This window comes from Panthera onca, chromosome A3 (assembly GCF_046562875.1).
Source record: "Panthera onca isolate mPanOnc1 chromosome A3, mPanOnc1 haplotype 2, whole genome shotgun sequence".
Classification (NCBI taxonomy): Eukaryota; Metazoa; Chordata; class Mammalia; order Carnivora; family Felidae; genus Panthera; species Panthera onca.
The window spans coordinates 37,914,459-37,935,374 of NC_138341.1; the positions used below are offsets into that span (position 1 = coordinate 37,914,459).

General features: G+C 42.2%; 1 protein-coding gene across 12 annotated transcripts in view; it reads left to right on the forward strand.

Annotated features, from left to right (window-relative positions):
• Positions 1 to 20,916, forward strand: part of IL36G (interleukin 36 gamma) — a 172,844-nt gene that overhangs the window by 21,235 nt on the left and 130,693 nt on the right. Inside the window, exon 4 of one of the 12 annotated variants that reach the window (XR_009616414.3) lies at positions 13,863 to 14,006. The exons of 10 other annotated variants lie outside the window; for them this stretch is intronic. The gene's annotated coding sequence lies outside the window, so the exon portion shown is untranslated. Of the gene's footprint in view, position 1; positions 13,338 to 13,862; positions 14,007 to 20,916 lie in introns of those variants that run through there. One more of the 12 variants, XR_009616423.3, reaches the window with a different exon arrangement.

Consider the following 20,916-nt stretch of genomic DNA (forward strand, 5'->3'; position numbering starts at 1 on the left):
GGATTCACAAAATTAAGTATGCAAGATGAGATGATATCTTTTGGCAGGTGAGTGGATACGCTTTAGAAGCCTGGAGTCTGTGAGTCCAAAGAGTCATGGTGGTGCTTTTCATTTGAAAACTGTTTTATACTTCACAAAGAGCTCTCACTTGCGTTGTCTCATTGGCCCCACACTTTACCCACAGATGTAGTGATTACTGTCCCTTTTCACAGTTGAGGGCCCTGAAAAGGTTGAGTGGCCAACCTACAGTCACAAAACAGGCAGAGCCAGCACTCTAACTCACTTTTCTGTTCCAAGTCCAGTCTTCTCTTTCCACGGCATTTAGGTGCTCATCCCTCTTACTTCCACCAAACACCAAGCAATGGGGCTGAAAAAGATCATCTTTAAAGGTCTTTCCAGCCTCAAACACCCTGTAATTTATTGATTCTAAGATTTTTTCGTTTCAAAGAAAAAAAAGATGAAAAAAGAAATGGTTTGAAATATCTCCTGGCCCTCTCCCCTTCTCCTCCAATGAGACGTATTTGGTTCTGTGACATATAGGAAAACGGTGAAAGTGATCAACATAGTTGAGCACATGGTCAGTGGTGGAGTCTGGATATGGACTTTAGCCATGTTCTTGCCATTGTACCATGAAGATAAGAAACATCTATAAACATCTTTGGGACCAACTTTAAAATCATTGCAGGTAGTTGCATCTGACAGAATTGCTTGAATGAAAAAATAAGCATGACTCTTCCCTGTGAATTTTCAGGGGATGCAGTGATTTGTTTTTAGGTTGTAGAAAGCCTCTTCAGAGGAATAAAGTATGCATAAACCATTATGTACAGAAGCAATTGAGCCTTTTGTCTTAACTCATGGCCTATTTAATTATAACCTGCTTTTAAATTCCATGACAGTAAGCAGGAGGAAAGGACCTAACATATAACATAGCCTTCTGGTATTATAATACAGTATCTCATTTAATCCTCTCATCAAACCTGTGAGGTAGGTATTCTTATCACATTTTACAGAAGAGGAAGTCAAAGTCCAGGGAGATTAACCAACCAATCTGTGTAAGATTTCGAGGTTACCAAATTGCAGAAATGAGATTCAGAGCCTTGACTCAAGCAACTATGGGCTGTCTCTTTTTTTTTAGTGTGACATCTTCCTTTTCTTTGCTCTTTTTAATTTCTAAGTTTTTCTGCCTTGTCTTGTTAGTCTATTGAAGGACCTAGAAAGATATATTGAGGGATGCACCGGAGACACTATCTAGGTTAAACTCTTACGTTATAAAAGTGGAAACAGGCTGAGAGAGAGGAAGTGTCAGGGCTGCAAGGTCACATGGAGAGTTTGTGTGAGTGTGGGAATGAAGATGAAAACTCCATTTCGTAATTTCTAGTTCAAAATGCCAGACTACCTAGTGACACTGGCTTCTCAGTAAAGAGGGGAAAGCTGAAGAAACAAGGTCTCCCATGACTTCTCACCCAAAAGTAAAAAAAGGAGCTAAAAAGAATGAAACCTCATTCAAGTGAACACAACCAGTGAAAGCATTCAACAATAATCCCCTAAATAAGCAGATAAGCTGAGATAAGTTTAGTAAGGCCATGAACAAAGAAGCTAGTCTTAGACTGGGAGTGGGCAGTTCAGTGGGGAGGGAGGAGGGAAAATTCTAGGCTGAGCAAAGGTTGTGGGGTCAAATAAGTGAAAGTAGAGCTTTGAGGCTGGAGCTCAGAGAGGCAGGGGCAGTGGAAGTGGCAAGATGAGGATGGGAAGGGCGGTAAGAGCTAGACAATCAGGGTCCTGTGTAGAGCTCACTAAGGTCTTTACCCATTCAACTTTGGGTAAACTTTGGACAAGTGCTCTGGCAACTCAGGGAGCAGAGGATGGTTGTGGCTGTAATAGAGGAATTCAAGTTGGCACAAACCTGTAGCAGGAAGGGACAGCTTCATGTTGAGCTGCCAAATCCCCATTAGGCTGTGATTCCCTCTCTTTGCCTTAGCTGTTTTGTTCCCTAATTTATGTGCTTTGTTGTTGTTGTTGTTGTTGTTTCTAAAGTCCCTTTCTCTTTTCTCTTGGGATGGTGGCCCATAGGGCTGTGCCCCCTCTTTGCCTTCTCCGTTGGCACTGTGCCCTTCTTTTGGTCTTTCACAGATGCACTTTATTTAGTTATTATTATTTTTTAACGTTTTATTTTTGAGACGGGGAGAGACAGAGCATGAATGGGGGAGGGTCAGAGAGAGGGACACACAGACTCCGAAACAGGCTCCAGGCTCTGAGCTGTCAGCACAGAGCCCGACGCGGGGCTCGAACTCACGGACCGTGAGATCATGACCTGAGCCGAAGTCGGCCGCTTAACCGACTGAGCCACCCAGGTGCCCCTTCACAGGTGCACTTTAAAATCAGAGTTCATCAGAGTGCTTCCTGTGTCAAGTCCATGCCCGTCTCACTTTATTCTTCTTGCTGGCTAATTGTGATTGTCTAATCAGAAGGGCACTGTAAAGAAATTCCCTTTTCTTTTGAGTCTTTTTCCTCATGGAGTCATAATTGTTTCTGGTCTGAACTTGTTTCACAATTAAAAAAAACAAACTTGGATTACTTGTTTTGGATTCTAAAACATGATTATTAAATATTGCTAGGGAAATATACAGAATATAAAAAGAAAATAAAACCCATAAATAATTAAATAAGCAGAGGTATTCACTATTACTATTTTGATGTATTTTCTTTCATTCTTTCTTTTTTCAAGGCATATATACACTTGTTTTTATACAAATGGGATACTCTGAGCATTTCAGTACTTGCTTTGCTAAAATCTGGGGAACATGTATGTGGTAGGCTCTACTTACCAAAAATCCATTTGTGGGATTACTTGGTAAATATCTGTCGTCATTTCCTAGTCTCCCTTGCAGTTGGATTAGGGACACGTGATTTTTTTGGCCAAAGCACTGTGAGCAGGAAGTGCTACGTGATGTGTTTTACTTCTAGGCTTATGCAATCAAGGGCCAGTGAGTGCTTCTGTCATCTCCAACTTCCTTTGATGCAGCAATTTTGGAAGTCACATATCCCAGACGGTGTGGCTACAAATGGATGAGGTGTGGTTGCAAATGCAAGAGACTAGAACAACCTGCATTTGACTTTGCATGAATGAGAAACAGATCCTTAATTGTGTGAAGTCACTGAGATATCAGAATTTGTTACTGTGGTATAACCTGACCTATTGTGACTACTACTATGACTAACTATCTTTCCCTTCTCTATTACAGACTCCAAGGTGACATGCACTTTATCTCAAAATTCCTCTTTCACAGAATTGATTCCTTCTTGTACAGAAATGTGTCTGGATTGGTAGTCCTCTTATAACATTCTCCACTCTCTGGGAGATGAATTTTCAGATAAGGTGAATCAAGAACCTAATCAGATGCTTTCATTTTGGCCAAATTCTGCTTCCAGATAGAAAGATATGTTAGCTGTGAAAATAAAACGGCCAGTGATAAACTGTTGAGCTAACATCCCAGATAGAAATCTCATAACAATTACATTAAACATCTAACATTTATATGGTGCTTTATAGTTTTTTGAAGCATTTTTTAATAAGCATCAATATAAACATCATTATAATGTGAAGCTGACTTATTTGCATACAAATAATCAATAGCAAAGCGTATGCATGGTTCTCTCCTCCCTCCTTTTGGTATGAATTCCTGGCTGCTGGGAGGATGGGCCCCTAATTAGAGCAACTGTGGCACAGGGCAGGAAATGGCAAGTGTGGCACACAGGGTGGTTGGAAAAGCAAGAAAAGCAAGAGACTTGGATCTGGCTTTGACCCTAACCACTTGTTGTGTGACCTATGACATTATTACATGTCTCAGAGCTTTCCTTGTCTATAAAGAGAAGAAGAGGTTGGACTGGATGACTACTGGGATTTTTCCAGCTGTTGCTGTTCATTCCATACTTCATGACTACCCCGAACATGACCATGGTCTGCTTCATGCTGTTATGCCCAGAATTCGTGATCCCCAAATACCGCCAGGGAGCCGAGTCCGATGCAAAAGCAAAAGAGCCTTTATTCGAGCTAGCTCGAGCTCAATCCCCTACCTGCACCGACGCAGCGGTGAGATACCGGGGAGAGAGCGCGTTTCAAAAGGACAAAGGTTTTATTGGGGCCTAGGGGCAGTTGGTGAGGTAATGGCTATGGCCTCAGCCGATTGGCTGGGGAAGGGTCCGAGTCCTGTTAGGCAGGTGAGGGGGGGGGGGGGGAGTTACTCAAGGGGAGGAGGTGTGGTCAAGGTGAAGGACACAGAACAAGATGGAGTCGGCCGTCGTAGGCCCGCCCTTTCAATGCTACCTCTGTGCTCCTGAAGTGTTATGTTTGGTTACATAAGGACCTTCCTAGATTCATTCCTTACTATTCTTTTGTAGAGTCTTTCTCTGTCACATGTATAGTTGCGTTACAAATGAGTACATGCTTTTTCATTACTTCACTGGCCAATTTGATTTGTCACTCTGAGTATAAATAGAAACAAGTTCCATTTCTAATACAGAAATATATAACAGTTGCTGATAAATTAGAAGGAAATGACAGTTTTACTCCATTGATGAGGACTCAGGCTTGATGTAGATAAAGGATCATCTGGGGCCTTGATTACCCTTAAGAGTCAAGAGGCTAGACCAGTTTTGGAGTATTTTGATGAAAAAAAAAAAAGAACATCCGAGGAAGAAACGTGATCTTAACTTTCTTGTTTTTGCACTCTGCCCTCCATGGGATCTTAGTGCAGTTCCCAGTAGGTCATCATATCCCCCTCAGCATTGCTCAAAGGCACTGTAGCTCCCCTGGGAGAGGAAGAGCAGACTGAGAGGGCCTGGACTCAGGACCTGGGGTGCAGAGGAGAGCAGGAGTTCCCACAGAGCAGAGTTGAATGAAACCTTCCTGAAGCCAGCTTGGGAATCTGCTTCACTGTGAGGCATTGTGTTAGAAGCCGTGGGAGGGAGGTGGCAAAGAACCTCACTTACCCTTAATAAGCTTTCAACTTGTGGGGAAGATCTGTGCAGATGACTGTAGGGCAAAGTCCTATAATAGAGGCAGAACAGACAGGTGGGAAGCGAGTGGCTAAAGCTAACACAGAGAATTAGGGAGGAATTCATGGAGATTGCATTTTAGGTGTGACTTGAAGAGGTAGGTTTGAAGAGATAGTGGAGAATGGATATTCCAGGCTGAGGAAATAGGATGAGTAAAGGCATAAGGCATAGCATTTCATGTCAGTGTCTCCTATTGTGTGGCCTTGGGCAAGTTGCTTAGCTTTTAGAACTTTGGTTGCCTCATCTATAAAGCTGGACTAATGATTCTTACTCCATAGGGTTTAGGAAGGATTAAATGAGGTTGTGTTTGTGAGAGTGTTTAATTTAGTGTTAGTTTCCTTTCTCCGCAAATGTCCAACATTCTCCTGATTCTATATCTTTGCTTAGACTGTGTCCCCTTTGGGATTTATCCCCTCTCTGCTATCTTTGGAATTTAGACCTTTCTTTACTCTGCTGGTCCAGGCCCCTCCTTGGCATAGAACGAAAAACAGATTTGCTGCAGGCAATTTCAAATGTGGCTAACCAAAAATCAGGTTATAGTTAAAGGAATTCTAAGTAGAATGAAAGCTTGTCTGTAGTGGTTATATGAGACTGGAATAATTATTAAGGATTATCAGTTCACGCAGTCATTCATAGAAGATGGTGCTCCTTGATCCAGAAACATTCTTGGAGCCAAGAACTGAGTGGTGATTGAGACAAACCAGTTCTGAACCTCACAGAACATCTGTGCTAGTGGAGAAGCACATATAATCATAGTTGTGGTGGTTTTTAAGAAAAGGGTAGTGTGGGATGCTGTAGAGATATACGCGGGGGGTGGAGGCAGGGAGGAGAACCTAATCTAGTCTGAAAGGTCACAATGAGTCTCTCTGAGAAAGCAACATCATGGATGGGAAGGGTAAGATTTAGCCAGATGAAGGTGCAGGTAGATGTAGGGAAAGAGATTTGTGTCTCAGTCAATGAGAGCTGCATGTGCATAGGCCCCAAAGGTAGTTTATTGGTGGTATTAGAGAAGCTAAAAAGGGCCAGTGTGGCAGAAGCCTAGAGACTGAGGGGCAAAATGGTAGGAGGTACTGCTCAAGAGGTAGGCATAGCTGGGTCATAGGCAACCTGTAAACAGATTAAGGACATTGGATTTATTCCGAAGGCAGTTTTGAAGTGTTTTAAGCAGGGAAGTGGCAAACTTAGTTTTGTGTTTTTAAAAGATCTGTCTGGAGGGGCACCTGGGTGGATCAGTCGATTAAACATCTGACTCTTGGATTCGGCTCAGGTCATGATATTGTGGTTCGTGGGTTCGAGCCCCACATTCGGTTATGCACTACAGTGTGGAGCCTGCTTGGAATTCTCTCTCTCTCTCTCTCTCTCTCTCTCTCTCTCTCTCTCTCCCCCTCCCTCCCTCCCCCCATTTGTGCTCTCCCTCTCTTTCTCTCTCTCAAAATAAATAAATAGATAACTTAAAACAAATAAAAAGATCTGTCTGGATTCTAAAGAGGAGAGAGCAAATCTGGGGAGAAGGCTAATGAACTGTCTGGGTGAGAAATGAGGATGGCTTTGGACTTGTGGCAGTGGAGATGGAGGGGAGTGGATACATTGGAATTATGAGAAGTGTGGAATCATCACAACTTGGTGATTGGTTAGAGGTGGGGCATGAGGAATATAGACGGCTCAAAGAAAAGTGCACCCCCTTAGATGGATATTTAAGTTCTATGTATCCTGGAAGCAGCAATGAGGAATACTGAAACACAATTTTCTGAGAGAAATGCTGGCAGAATTGGAGAAAATGGTGTGGCTTGTGAGGATCCCATGAGGCAAATCCCATGGGACCTACATGCATGAATTTGGAGCTTGGAAGAGGCATGGACATCTTGGGAGTCGGTGAGAGGCCCAGGGCTGGGTGTGGAAGTGAAGCACACCCACCAGTCAGCATGTGTGCACCCAGGAGTGGCAGTCAGGGTGACCGGGAAGAGGCCAGGCATGTCGGGAAGAAATGTGGAATGTGGTGTCCTGGGAGTCAAGACAGCTGACTGCGCTGGTCCATCCATGTGGAGATGCAGTTGGTGTGGTGCACCCTTGCCAGTGCAGCCAGGAACATGGCTGGCTCACTTGGGGCTCACCTCGTTGCTCCTTCCAGCTTCTTCTGACCTTGTTTCAGCACTTTATTTTGAATCATCCAGTGTCCTGTTGTGCCCCCAGATCCTTCTTGACTTGGAGGAAAGTGATCTGGTAAATCTTTGATGCAAAATTTCCAGGACTTAATGTGGCGCAACTTGCAGATATTTATGTCTTTTAAAAGATGAGCTTGGAAAAAAGCATGGCTTTACTTTGGGCCTGGGAATTTTGCTTTTAGGAGCACTGCTGACCCACTGAGAAAAGCAAATGCGTGGGCATTAAGGTGCAATGAGATTTACAATTTACAAAATTAAGATCAGGCAGTATAACACTTTGTTCAATACTTGAATAAATATCCTTAAACCCTGTTCAGACTAGAAATAGAAGAGGAAAGAAACATTTAGTGTAATATTTAAGAGACGGAACGCTATGTTGGAATAGGAAAAGATTGGAGAGGTAGGTGGGGTGGGATCAAATTGCAGTGGGCCTCGCCTAGTGTGTGATGTCTAGACTTTCATTTATGAGCAACAAGGAACACCTCGAGTGTTTTGAGCAGAGTACTGACGTGATGCTAAAGATTCTCACTGTGGTGAGCTTAATGGATTAGTCCAGGAAATGAGTGAATCTGGAAGATTGGTCTGCTCCTCCTGGTGACAGACTCCGAGGAGAGCCTGGGCTGAGGGAAGCAGCTATGGGGTGCCACAGAGGGAATGGACCTGAGAGGCCCGTACAGGAAAGGAAGAACTGATGTGATACGTCCTGGGTGCTCAGGAGAGCAGAAAGAAGACTCTAGGATGACATCAAGACAATAGAAATAGAGAAATCTAGAGGAGGAAATGGTTTGGGGAGAAAAAGGATGATTTAGTCTGTGGATAGTTTGAGTCACCATATAGGATAAACTTAACTGAATAGGTAAACATTTCCCAGATTTCCCCATATTAGTTAGTTCTGCTTTGTTCGGGCCCTGGAAATTTCTAGAGAACTGAACTAGTGGCCTCGCAGACTTTGGAAAGAAGGAATTCGTAGAAACAAAGTGAAAAAAGGGGAAGTGACATATTCACTGTCTCATGGGTCTGAGGGAAGAAACAGGATTTCCTCAAATGCAGCCCGAGAGGCAGTGGATTACATTTTAAAGCCAAACTCCGCTATGTAAAATCAGAAAGTGTGGATTGATTAATAAGTAGTGTTTGGGAACCAGTGAACCATTTGGAAAAATAAAAAAAATTAAAAGATTACATTTTCTTCTTCATACCAAATTAAATTCCAAATAAATAAAAGGCTTAAACATAGGGGAAAAAAAAAAGAAATAAAATTAACACAAGAAAATAAAAGCAAATTTATCTAATCCTGGGGATAAATTTCCTTAGGATGAATTTCTAAAAGGGGAATTGAGGGTCCCAAGTTTATGGTACCCTATTGCCAAATCGCCCTCCAGGAAGATTGTGTCTTTTTACATTGCTACCAGCATTGTGTGAAAGTGCCTGCTTCTCCACCCTTCCATCAGTGCTGGCTATTTTCACTCTAAAAAACATTTCATTAATTTCCTGTTAATGACTTTTACCTTTTTAATTAAAGGAGTTCAACTTTTATTGTTAGCTTTTAAGAGCTCTTCATAAAATAATAATGTAAACCAATTGACACAAATGAAGTAAATATTTTTTTTTCCACTTTGGTCTGCATTTCAGTTACTGAGCAGTATATGTGTTATGATTCCATTTTATAAAAACCAAAAAGACCGGTTCTATATCCACCAGTATGTCAACAACAGAAATATTTTGGTAGTGGGATCACAGATGTTTTCATTTTCTTATTTGTGATCTTCCTTATTTTAAAAAATGTCTACAACAAACATATATTACTTTTGTCACAATAAGCAAAACATTTAAAACATGTTGCAAACATTTAAAAAACATTGAAAACATTTAAAAAATGTCTTTCCCAATTTTCTGTGAAACTTTTATGAAGAGAGCTTCCTCTGGCCTTAGGAATATTCTCTTCTGGACTCTTGAAGGTGGCACGGGTGGGAAGTGAGCTTTTCTTTTTATTGGATACCTTCGTGGCTGTTGGGTAGTAGACCCCTGTACAAAGTCCTTCCAGTTTTTCTCTCTCCATCTGAGCTGGCCTCATGCTCAGCATTACTTAATATTCTGGAAAATCTTCTGACCCAGCTGTCACCACTATAATTGAGCCAGGCCCTAGAACTTTATCGCCGTCCACTTGGGTTGCCTTAATGCAATCTCTGTTAAAGACTAATTTAGCATTTTCTGTTTCAACTCTTCAGTTTCATTAAATGAAGACTTTAGAAAACTCCTAGTATGAGCCTGACCTACTTTCTAGAATTTAGGAGCTATTTTCCTAGTCCCACCTCTTCCTCAGGGTATGAGAGTACCGTCGGTTGCATTTCTGCAAAGACGAGGCTGATTTGAGAGAGGGGACTCTTGTAACTTTGTGAAGCAGCCCCCTCTGCAGCTGGAGAGCTGATGTTCTTCCTCTGGTGGACCAAAAGCTATGAGCTACTCTGTGAGTCCCATCTGTTTATCCAAGGTATGCCCTCAAAGTTGCAAAGATGTTCTGGTACTGTAGGAGAGCCCCTCAGAAATGTGAGACGTCTGTTATGTGCTCCCCTGAGTCTTCTCTACCTGTTCCTCACCCAGCTTGTTTCTTCTTAGACCCCTCATTGGGCTAGTCACTCTCTACAGTGCAGGGTCAGTGAGCCCCGGGCCCTCCTGAAATACAGTGGACTTGCAAATACTTCGGGTGTAAAGGACAGGGTGGGCTGACCTCTACTTCTCATGGATTGGGCCTTAGTGGCTCTCTAGTGGAGCAGAGGTAAACCAGATTTTTCTTCTTTTAAATCCTCAGCAAGCTTGTCTCCAGAGATAAGGCCCGGCCAAACCAGCTTGTAACTGATTCCATTTACTGTAAAATTCTGATCAATCAAAAAACAGGTTTTTCCTCCATGATTGGCACTGTTCTGGGTGCTGAAGAAGATACCAATGTAACTCTAGACTCTCTGGGCCTCCTTATACACCTCTAAGAGTGTCTGTAATGAGAAAGACTGACCATACCAAGTGTTGATGAGGATAGAAGAGATCTAGGACTTTTATACACTGCTAGTAGGAATGCAAAATGGTACAAACACTTTGGGAAACAGTTTGATAGTTTCTTTTCTTTTATTAAAAAAATTTTTTTTTCATTTATTTATTTTTGAGAGACAGAGCACAAGTGGGAGAGGGGCAGAGAGAGAACGAGACACAGAATCCGAAGCACGGTCTAGACTCTGAGCTGTCAGCACAGAGCCTGACATGGGGCTCGAACTTACAAACCGTGAGATCATGATCTGAGCCGAAGTCAGACGCTTAACCAACTGAGCCCCCCCAGGCGCCCCTCTTTTTTTAAAAATTTTTTTCTAATGTTTATTTATTTTTGAGAGAGACAGACAAAGAGTGTGAGCGGGGGAGGGGCAGAGAGAGAGGGAGGTACAGAATCTGAAGCAGGCTCCAAGCTGTCAGCAGCACAGAGCTCGATGCAGGGCTCAAACTCACAAATCATGAGATCATGACCTGAGCTAAAGTCGACCTCCCAACTGACTGAGCCACCCAGGCACCCCCACTTTGTTAGTTTCTTAAAAAGTTAAACATATAGCTACCATACGGGCTAGCCCTTCCATTGCCAGGTTTTTATTTACCCACAAGGAATAAAAGCATGTTTTTATGCAAATATTCCTACAGGAATATTCATGGCAACTTTATGTGTCATTACTAAAAAGGAAACAACTCAATGTCATCAACAAGTGAATGAACAAACAAACTGTGGTACATTCATACAATGGAATACTGTTCAGCAATAAAAAGGAATGGACTAATGATACATGCAACAATATGGATGAATCTCAAAATAGTTATGCTGAAAGAAACCCGGCATGAAGGAGTACACACTGTATGATTTCATTTATATGAAATTCTAGAAAATGCAAACTCATCTATGGGACAGAAAGCACTAGTAGTTGTCTGATGTTGGGGTGCAGGGATGGGGAGGGGAGGTTGTACAGGGGTATGAGGAAACTTTTGGGGGTAATGGATATGTTCATTCATGGGTATATGCTTTTGTCACAATGATCACATCGTACAATTTCAATTTGTGCAGTTTTTGCTAAAAGACTATTCATAGAAAAATAACAAGACTCTGTGGGCCTCACAACTGTGTGGATGTAAAGGAAGTGTAGTAACAATTCGCTCCAGCTTCCCTGGCCCCTGTTCCCTTATGACCAGGACCTCGGAGGCTCATCCTGCAGATCTCACCTGGCTTATCGCTGAGTTCTCTGAGGCTGTCTCACATATAAACCAGTCTGGCAGCTGGTACTCACATGGTGCCGCCCTTGTTGCTGCTTTGAGCTACCTGTGATGCTTTAGGCACAACACTGGCTTTGCTGCAGGGACCAACCGAGAAGGCTGATGTCTTCACCAGAGGCCTGTCTCCCAGAGGGGCTGTGTGTAGGTGTACTGGCACCAGGGCTATTCTGCGTTTGTGTTGAAGAGGAAAGAACGCATCCCTACTGCCTTCCTCTGTGTCCTGGGTACTCTTACATCCATGGGTCACAGAGTCTCTGGTGAAATAACTCCTATAAGCCTCCTTCCTCTGTGATTTCCTGTGCCTGAGCAAAGACATCTGCTAAAATTAATTAAGAGGGCACAAGTGAGCAAGGGGCAGAGAGAGAGAGAGAGAAAGAGAGTGCAAACCCTTGAAGGTTGGAGAGAGAGAGAGAGACAAGTGAGGCTCACCCAAAGTAGGGCTTGAGCTCACCTGATGTGGGGCTCAAACTCACAAACTGTGAGATCATGACCTGAGCTGGAGTCTGATGCTTAACTGACTGAGCCACCCAGGTGCCCCTAAAATTTAGCTTTTTTAAAGTTTATTTATTTTGAGAGAGAGAGAGAGAGAGAAGGGAAGGGGCAAAGAGGGAGACGGAATCCCAAGCAGGCTCTGCGCTGTTAGTGCAGAAGAGCCCCATGCAGGGTTCAGTGACCGTGAGATCATGACCTGAGTCGAAAACAAGAGTCGGTCACTTAACTGACTGAGCCACCCAGGCACCACAACAAAGGCATCTACTAAAGAAGGATGCCACACTGTTTTCTCATGGCTGATTCCTCTGCAAGTTCTCCCACCCCTGCATACAGATCAGCTCATGCCAGTGAATGACTTCCTGCTGCTTGCCCCATCCACTCGTCTGACCTGCTTGGACAAGTTGTATCCAAGCACCAGTACCACTTAGACCTCAGCAGGATACTCCCACCCCCTGAGGAGGCTTGGTCTCTCTGGCAAGTCCCAGATATGGAAGGCTTTCTCCATTTCCCACTGCCTATTCCTAGATTCCGGGTCAGGGGAGGTAGGGTAGAAGATGGAGGGGAAGGAGGAAAGAGTGAAGGAATAGACATTTTTCCCTTCCTAGAGCCATAGGTCAGGCTGAGCAGGGGAAGGTGAGAAACTTTGAATTAAGTGTGAAATTGTGTTCTTCTTCCTTCTGCCCTCTCCTCATCCATTTTATCATGAAAATTTTCAAACACACAGATAAGTCTAAAGAATAGCACAATGAACATCTGCATACTCATCTTCCTCAGACAATGTCCTCAATGTTTTGTCACATTTGCTTCACATGTGTGTGCATGGCAGGCTAATGTTTGGCTGGACAAAGAATTCTAGGCTGGGGGCTTGGGTGGCTCAGTCGGTTCAGTGCCCAACTTTGGCTCAGGTCTGTGAGTTCGAGCCCTGCATCGGGCTCTGTGCTGACAGCTCAGAGCCTGGAGCCTGCTTTGGATTCTGTGTCTCCCTCTCTCTCTCCCCCTCCCCTGCTCACGCTGTGTCTCTGTCTCTCTCAAAAGTAAGTAAACATTAAAAAAAAAAAAAAAAAGAATTCTAAGTTGAAGTTAGTTTTCCCTTATGATTTTGAAGGCATTGCTTCATTTTCTTCTAGCCTCCAATATTGTTGCTGAGAAGTCTGATGCCATTCAAATACCCAAATATTTCCATGTGACTGTTGTTTTCTATCTGGAATATTTTATATCTCCAGTGTTCTGAAATCTCATGATGGGGGTCTTTTTCATTCATTATTCACTATATTTCATTACAATCTGAAAACTCTTGTTTTTCAAGTTCTGAAAACTTTGTTAATTATTTGATTAAGTGCCTTTTCTCTCAGTTTTTTTCCATCCTTTCCTTTTCTCTGGAATCTCTATTTTCACCTTTTTACTCTCTTGAACCTGTCCTCTAATATTCTTATTGGTTCTATCCTATCTTTATGCTTTTGGATTACTTTCTGGGAGATTTGCTTAATATTATCTCCAACTCTTTTATTAAGTTTTCATTTCTCTTATCATATTTTCTTGTTCTTTGAATATTCTCCTTCCTCTCTCCCCCATAGTATTTTGCTCTTGTTTCTTGGGTCTATTATCTTATTATTATTTTTTTAGTATTATTTTTTAAATTTATTATTTTTGAAAATTTAAATCCAAGTTAACTTAGAGTGTAATAATGATTTCAGGAATTGAATTTAGTGATTCATTACTTACATATAACACCCTGTGCTTATCCCAACAAGTGTCCTCCTTACTGCCCATTGCCCATTAGCCCACCCCTCCCCCAACACCCTTCCAGCAACCCTCAGTTTGTTCTCTGTATTTAAGAGTCTCTTATGGTTGAAACAGGAGGGGGAAGATGGCTGGGCTCACCGCGTCCTACTGATCACTTAGATTCCACCTACACCTGCCTAAATAACCCAGAAAACTGCCAGAAGACTAGCAGAACGGAGTCTCCGGAGCCAAGCGCAGACGAGAGGCCCACGGAAGAGGGTAGGAAGGGCGGCGAGGCGGTGCACGCTCCACGGACTGGCGGGAGGGAGCCGGGGCGGAGGGGCGGCTGGCCAAGCAGAGACCCCGAATCTGGCTTGCAAAAGCGGAGGGGCCGGACGGAGTGTGTTTGGACAGCGAACGGGACTTAACATCTGGAAGGTTATAAGTTAACAGCTCTGCTCAGAGAGCGGGAAGGCTGGAGGACAATGGGAGGGAGAGTTGTTGAGCCCCGGATGACAGAGCTCAGCTTGGCGGGGAACAAAGGCGCCCGCCAGCGCCATCTCCCTCGCCCATCCCCCAGCCAAAATCCCAAAGGGAACCAGTTCCCGCCAGGGAACTTGCTGGCACCGCACAAACACCAATGCTGTGCTTCTGCGGACCCACACCTCCGACGGTGGGCCTGACTCCCTCCTGCTGCTGCAGGGCCCCTCCTGAAGCGGATCACCCAAGGAGAAGCGAGCTGAGCCTGCCCCTCCCGTCCCATGCACCTTGCCTGTCTACCCCAGCTAATACGCCAGATCCCCAGCACCACAAGCCTGGCAGTGTGCAAGTAGCCCAGACGGGCCATGCCACCCCACAGTGAATCCCGCCCCTAGGAGAGGGAAAGAGAAGGCACACACCAGTCTGACTGTGTCCCCAGCGGTGGGCTGGGGGCAGACATCAGGTCTGACTGTGGCCCCACCCACCAACGCGAGTTATTCAAGCACAGGGGGAGTGCCCTGCGGTTCCGCACCACTCCAGGAACTATCCAAAATAACCAAACGGAAGAATTCCCCTCAAAAGAATCTCCAGGAAATAACAACAGCTAACGAACTGATCAAAAGGGATTTAAACAATATAAATAGAAAGTGAACTTAGAATAATAGTCATAAAATTAATCGCTGGGCTTGAAAACAGTATAGAGGACAGCAGAGAATCTAATGCTACAGAGATCAAGGGACTAAGGAACTGTCAGGAGGAGCAAAAAATGCGATAAACGAGCTACAAAATAAAATGGAAATGACCATGGCTCAGATTGAAGAGGCAGAGGAGAGAATAGGTGAACTAGAAGATAAAATTATGGAAAAAGAAGCTGAGAAAAAGAGAGAGAAAAAAATCCAGGAGTATGAGGGGAAAATTAGAGAACTAAGTGATGCACTAAAGAGAAATAATATACACATAATTGGTATTCCAGAGGAGGAAGAGAGAGGGAAAGGTGCTGAAGGTGTACTTGAAGAAATAATAGCTGAGAACTTCCCTGATCTGGGGAAGGAAAAAGGCATTGAAATCCAAAAGGCACAAAGAACTCCCTTCAGACGTACTTGAATCGATCTTCTGCATGACATATCATAGTGAAACTGGCAAAATACAAAAAGAGAAAATTCTGAAAGCAGCGAGGGATAAATGTGCTCTAACATATAAAGGAAGACCTATAAGACTTGTGACCGATCTCTCTTCTGAAACTTGGCAGGCCAGAAAGGATTGGCACGAGATCTTCAATGTTATGAACAGGAAAAATATGCAGCCGAGAATCCTTTATCCAGCAAGTCTGTCATTTAGAATAGAAGGAGAGATAAAGGTCTTCCCAAACAAACAAAAACTGAAGGAATTTGTCACCACTAAACCAGCCCTACAAGAGATCCTAAGGGGGATCCTGTGAGACAAAGTACCAGAGACATTGCTACAAGCATAAATCATACAGACATCACAATGACTCTAAACCCATATCTTTCTATAATAACACTGAATGTAAATGGACTAAATGCGCCAACCAAAAGACATAGGGTATCAGAATGGATAAAAAAACAAGACCCATCTATTTGCTGTGTACAAGAGACTCATTTTAGACCTGAGGACACCTTCAGATTGAGAGTGAGGGGATGGAGAACTATTTATCATGCTACTGGAAGTCAAAAGAAAGCTGGAGTAGCCATACTTACATCAGACAAACTAGACTTTAAATTAAAGGCTGTAACAAGAGATGAAAAAGGGCATTATATAATAATCACAGGGTCTATCCATCAGGAAGAGCTAACAATTATAAATGTCTATGCGCCGAATACGGGAGCCCCCAAATATATAAAACAATTACTCACAAACATAAGCAACCTTATTGATAAGAATGTGGTAATTGCAGTGGACTTTAACACTCCACTTACAGAAATGAATAGATCATCTAGACACACGGTCAGTAAAGAAACAAGGGCCCTGAATGATACATTGGATCAGATGGTCTTGACAGATATATTTAGAAGTCTGCATCCCAAAGCAACAGAATATACTTTCTTCTCGAGTGCACATGGAACATTCTCCAAGATAGATCATATACTGGGTCACAAAACAGCCCTTCATATGTATACAAGAATTGAAATCATACCCTGCATACTTTCAGACCACAATGCTATGAAGCTTGAAATCAACCACAGGGAAAAGTCTGGAAAACCTCCAAAAACATGGAGGTTAAAGAACACCCTACTAAACAATGAGTGGGTCAACCAGGCAATTAGAGCAGAAATTAAAAAAAAATATGGAAACAAATGAAAATGAAAATACAACAATCCAAACGCTTTGGGACACAGTGAAGGCAGTCCTGAGAGGAAAATACATTGCAATCCAGGCCTATCTCAAGAAACAAGAAAAATCCCAAATACAAAATCTAACAGCACACCTAAAGGAAATAGAAGCAGAACAGCAAAGGCAGCCTAAACCAAGCAGAAGAAGAGAAATAATAAAGATCAGAGCAGAAATAAACAATATAGAATCTAAAAAAACTGTAGAGCAGATCAACGAAACCAAGAGTTGGTTTTTTGAAAAAATAAGCAAAATTGACAAACCTCTAGCCAGGCTTCTCAAAAAGAAAAGGGAGATGACCCAAATAGATAAAATCATGAATGAAAATGGAATAATTACAACCAATCCCTCAGAGATACAAACAATTATCAGGGAATACTATGAAAAATTATATGCCAACAAATTGGACAACCTGGAAGAAATGGAAAAATTCCTAAACACCCACACTCTTCCAAAACTGTATCAGGAGGAAATAGAAAGCTTGAACAGACCCATAACCAGCGAAGAAATTGAATCGGTTATCAAAAATCTCCCAACAAATAAGAGTCCAGGACCAGATGGCTTCCCAGGGGAGTTCTACCAGATGTTTAAGGCAGAGATAATACCTATCCTTCTCAAGCTATTCCAAGACATAGAAAGGGAAGGAAAACTTCCAGACTCATTCTATGAAGCCAGTATTACTTTGATTCCTAAACCAGACAGAGACCCAGTAAAAAAGAGAACTACAGGCCAATATCCCTGATGAATATGGATGCAGAAATTCTCAATAAGATACCAGCAAATCGAATTCAACAGCATATAAAAAGAATTATTCACCATGATCAAGTGGGATTCATTCCTGGGATGCAGGGCTGGTTCCACATTCGCAAATCAATCAACGTGATACATCACATTAATAACAGAAAAGATAAGAACCATATGATCCTGTCAATCAATGCAGAAAAGGCATTTGACAAAATTCAGCACCCTTTCTCAATAAAAACCCTCGAGAAAGTCGGGATAGAAGGAACATACTTAAAGATCATAAAAGCCATTTATGAAAAGCCCACAGCTAACATCATCCTCAGTGAGGAAAAACTGAGAGCTTTTTCCCTGAGATCAGGAACACGACAGGGATGTCCACTCTCACTGCTGTTGTTTAACATAGTGTTGGAAGTTCTAGCATCAGCAATCAGACAACAAAAGGAAATCAAAGGCATCAAAATTGGCAAAGATGAAGTCAAGCTTTTGCTTTTTGCAGATGACATGATATTATACATGGAAAATCCGATAGACTCCACCAAAAGTCTGCTAGAACTGATACATGAATTGAGCAAAGTCACAGGATACAAAATCAATGTACAGAAATCAGTTGCATTCTTACACACTAACAATGAAGCAACAGAAAGACAAATAAGGAAACTGATCCCATTCACAATTGCACCAAGAAGCATAAAATACCTAGGAGTAAATCCTAACCAAAGATGTAAAAGATCTGTATGCTGAAAACTATAGAAAGCTTATGAAGGTAATTGAAGAAGATATAAAGAAATGGAAAGACATTCCCTGCTCATGGATTGGAAGAATAAATATTGTCAAAATGTCAATACAGCCCAAAGCTATCTACACATTCAATGAAATCCCAATCAAAATTGTACCAGCATTCTTCTTGAAACTAGAACAAGCAATCCTAAAATTCATATGGAACCACAAAAGGCCCCGAGTAGCCAAAGTAATTTTGAAGAAGAAGACCAAAGCAGGAGGCATCACAATCCCAGACTTTAGCCTGTACTACAAAGCTGTCATCATCAAGACAGCATGGTATTGGCACAAAAACAGACACATAGACCTATGGAATAGAATAGAAACCCCAGAACTAGACCCACAAACGTATGGCCAACTCATCTTTGACAAAGCAGGAAAGAACATCCAATGGAAAAAAGACAGTCTCTTTCACAAATGGTGCTGGGAGAACTGGACAGCAACATGCAGAAGGTTGAAACTAGACCACTTTCTCACACCATTCACAAAAATAAACTCAAAATGGATAAAGGACCTGAATGTGAGACAGGAAACCATCAAAACCCTAGAGGAGAAAGGAGGAAAAGACCTCTCTGACCTCAGTCGTAGCAATCTCTTACTTGACACATACCCAAAGTCAAGGGAATTAAAAGCAAAAATGAACTACCGGGACCTTATGAGGATAAAAAGCTTCTGCACAGCAAAGGAAACAACCAACAAAACTAAAAGGCAACCAGCGGAATGGGAAAAGATATTTGCAAATGACATATTGGACAAAGGGCTAGTATCCAGAATCTATAAAGAGCTCACCAAACTCCACACCCAGAAAACAAATAACCCAGTGAAGAAATGGGCAGAAAACATGAATAGACACTCTTCTAAAGAAGACTTCCGGATAGCCAACAGGCACATGAATAAATGCTCAATGTCACTCCTTATCAGGGAAATACAAATCAAAACCACACTCAGATATCACCTCACGCCAGTCAGAGTGGCCAAAATGAAGAAATCAGGAGACTATAGATGCTGGAGAGGATGTGGAGAAACGGGAACCCTCTTGCACTGTTGGTGGGAATGCAAATTGGTGCAGCCGCTCTGGAAAACAGTGTGGAGGTTCCTCAAAAAATTAAAAATAGATCTACTCTATGACCCAGCAATAGCACTGCTAGGAATTTACCCAAGGGATACAGGAGTACTGATGCATGGGGCACTTGTACCCCAATGTTTATAGCAGCTCTCTCAACAATAGCCAAATTATGGAAAGAGCCTAAATGTCCATCAACTGATGAATGGATAAAGAAATTGTAATTGTGGTTTATATACACAATGGAGTACTACGTGGCAATGAGAAAGAACGAAATATGGCCCTTTGTAGCAAGGTGGATGGAACTGGAGAGTGTGATGCTACGTGAAATAAGCCATACAGAGAAAGACAGATACCATATGGTTTCACTCTTATGTGGATCCTGAGAAACGTAACAGAAACCCATGGGGGAGGGGAAGGAAAAAAAAAAAGAGGTTAGAGGGGGAGAGAGCCAAAACATAAGAGACTCTTAAAAACTGAGAACAAACTGAGGGTTGATGGGGGGTGGGTGGGAGGGAGTGGAGGGTGGTTGATGGGTATTGAGGAGGGCACCTTTTGGGATGAGCACTGGGTGTTGTATGGAAACCAATTTGACAATAAATATCATATATTGAAAAAAAATTAAAAAAAACAAAAATAAATAAACATAAAAAAAAGAGTCTCTTATGGTTTGTCTCCCTCTCTGTTTTTATATTATTTTTGTTTCCCTTCCCTTATGTTCATCTATTTTGTAACTTAAATTCAACATATGAGTGAAATCATAGGTTATTTATCTTTCTCTGACTGACTTGTTTCACTTACCATAACACCCTCCAGTTCTATCCACGTTGCTGTAAATGGCAAGATTTCATTCTTTTTGATTGCCAAGTAATATTACATTGTATGTTTATATAGCACATCTTCTTTATCCATTCATCAGTTGATGGACACTTGGGCTCTTTCCATACTTTGGCTATTGTTGATAGTGTTGCTATAAACATGGGGGTGTGTGTGCCTCTTTGAATCAGCATTTTTTTACCCTTTGGATAAATACCTAGTAGTGCAATTTCTGGGTCATAGGGTAGTTCTAATTTTTAATTTTTTTGAGGAACCTCCATACTGTTTTCCAGAGTGGCTACACCAGTTTGCATTCCCACCAACATTGCAAAAGGGTTCCTCTTTCTCTGCATCCTCACCAACATCTGTTGTTGCCTGAGTTGTTAATTTTAGCTATTCTGACACGTGTGAGGTGGTATCTCACTGTGGTTTTGATTTGTATTTCCCTGATGATGAGTGATGTTGAGCATCTTTTCATGTGTCTTTTGGCCATCTGGATGTCTTCTTTGGAAAGGTGTCTATTCATGTCTTTTGCCCATTTCTTCATTGGATTATTTGGGTTTTGGTTGTTGACTTTGATAAATTCTTTATAGATTTTGGATACTAACCCTTTATCTGATTTGTCATTTGCAAATATCTTCTCCTATTCTGTTGGTTGCCCTTTAGTTTTGCTGATTGTTTCCTTCACTGTGCAGAAGCTTTTTATCTTGATGAGGTCCCAATTCTTCATTGTTGCTTTTGTTTCCCCTGCCTCTGGAGACATGCCAAATAAGAAGTTGCTGCAGCTGAGGTCAAAGAGGTTGTTGTCTGTTTTCTCCTCTAGATTTTGATGGCTTTCCTGTCTTACATTGGGGTCTTTCATCCATTTTGAGTTTATTTTTGTGTATGGTGTAAGAAAGTGGTCCCGGTTCATTCTTCTGTATGTTGCAGTACAATTTTCCCAATACCATTTGCTGAAGA